The sequence below is a fragment of the Arachis ipaensis genome, chromosome B07 (assembly GCF_000816755.2).
Source record: "Arachis ipaensis cultivar K30076 chromosome B07, Araip1.1, whole genome shotgun sequence".
In the NCBI taxonomy this organism is placed as follows: domain Eukaryota; kingdom Viridiplantae; phylum Streptophyta; class Magnoliopsida; order Fabales; family Fabaceae; genus Arachis; species Arachis ipaensis.
In genome coordinates this window covers 42,362,863-42,365,022 of record NC_029791.2, presented here as the reverse complement: position 1 = coordinate 42,365,022, position 2,160 = coordinate 42,362,863, and positions in this window count along the sequence as shown.

The window sequence follows — 2,160 nt, the reverse complement described above, 5'->3', positions numbered from 1 at the left end:
CATGAAGATCGAGAACTATAAATAGAGTGAAAATAGATTAACTTTAGTGTTTTTTTCTTTAAATGTATGTAGTGTATAGTTGGAAGAGACAATTATATTGAAATGATAAAGCTATCAATTGATATAAATTTTAAAGAGTGAATAATATAAGTTGGTAGAACTCATTATTGGCGGGTATAATTTAAAAAAGAAAAGGTAGAAAGTCCAAAAATTAAAAGAAAAAGTTAAAAAAGAAATTCTCATTATTATTATTAATAAATATAAATATAAAGTTCTAATGCTTGAGTAGTATATTATCTATAAAGAAAAAGAAAACATTGTATATAACAAGTGGGTTTTTCTTCAATTTATTTTAATAAAATTATTATAAACACCCTTGGTGACAACAATTTGCTTTTCCCTAAACCCTTCTGATAAATTTTGAAATGGCCACTGTTTTTCTAACTCAAGCAAGAGAGAGATATATAGATAGAGGAGTGTGTGTATATAGGGGGGACCTTGTGGAGTTTTGAATAGGAATCTCACAAGGTGTTATTGAAAGTTGAAAGCATTTGGGGGAGGGAGAGAATATTCTAAGGCCACCAAAGTTCAACAGCTAAACTCCAAAGTCAAAATATTAAAGAATGTTAGAAAGGAAAAACATGATTAGATTATGATTAATAAGGATGGTAGCAAATTTAGAAGGAAAAGTCAAGTCAGCCCACAAGGGGACGACTGCTCAAACTTCCAAAAATTCACTGCCTTTGTCAGCTCCTTGTCTTCTTACTTGCATTATGCATCTTCCCTTCTCAACTTTTCAGGTAGTAAATAATCTTCCCCCATTCATTTACTACTTTCTTGCCTTAGGCTCCTATCATGCAATTAAAAAAATATATAAAAAGAATCCTATTCATTTTCAAAGACTTCATTCATAAATTAGGGTTATTAATAAAATATTAATTAATACTACTGAATTTTTTACATGACTACTTATAATATAATCAAACGGAATATAGTCTTTTTTTTCAATCATCATTAAAATTTTCAAGTGACTTGAAAAGGAGAATTAAATAAAAAATATAAATAACAATCACCTTTATAATTTATGTAATATAACTGATAAATTAAAAAATTATCTTAATTTTTGTCTCTTTTTAAAAATACAATAACAAAGATAAAAGAAGAAAATAACACAGCAATATATTTTAATTTGACTACAAAGTACAATGTACTCTACGTTTAGTCTCCACTATAAATTATATTAGAATTTTCACTAAACATTAATTTAAAAAATTCTGACTTATATTTTTATCATTCATCCAAACTAATCCAAATTTAATAATCTCTAAGTACTAACTCAATCTAAATTAAAAAAATCAAGTATATTCTAATTACAGCACATGCACTTTTAAAACAAATATTCAAATAAAAATAAAAATAATTTTGTGTGAACTAATTTTTTTTAGTTTTTGTATTTTTCAATATGAACTTACTTTTAGATAATAAAAAAATTGAAATATACTCAATAACAAAAAAAAAATGGGCTCAGCAAAAACTGTGTGTATGATCTGAATTATTTTGAATTGATTACCTTTTTCTTTAAACAAATTATCACATATAGAACTTGATATCCTCTTCAATGTAGGAATCATTTCCTCATTTAATCAAATTAGCCGTTGCACTTATCAAGCATATAGCCGTTAGCTTTATTTGATTAAGACTTCCTTGGCTTTGTATCAAAGTGTTTCATCATTCCAAACATCGCATGAGTTAATCTTCAATGATATTCTTCACATTATTGTTAATTTGCACAATTTATGCTTGCTAGATTGATCATCATCATCGATTGCTTCTTTTTCTTTGAGTTCATTTTTAAAGAATTATCAACTATATAATGATAGTCAATTTTTAAAAGTATCTTCCTTTTTCAATATCGAATATGCTGCAGCAAATAAACCTTTCTTATTTTATTATTTGTACAGTTAGAGCCTTAGTGTTGATCATTTGCAATGAATGAAAAATCTTTTCCTATTTTATTCTGCAAATCATTGCAATAATAGCTCTCTGACTATCGGCCATCAATAGAAAAATAACACTTATAATATAGAATCTATACACCGACTAAAGTCGGTAGAAAATTATTCCAACCAAATCACTTTAGAAAAAATTTTAAAATTGTTG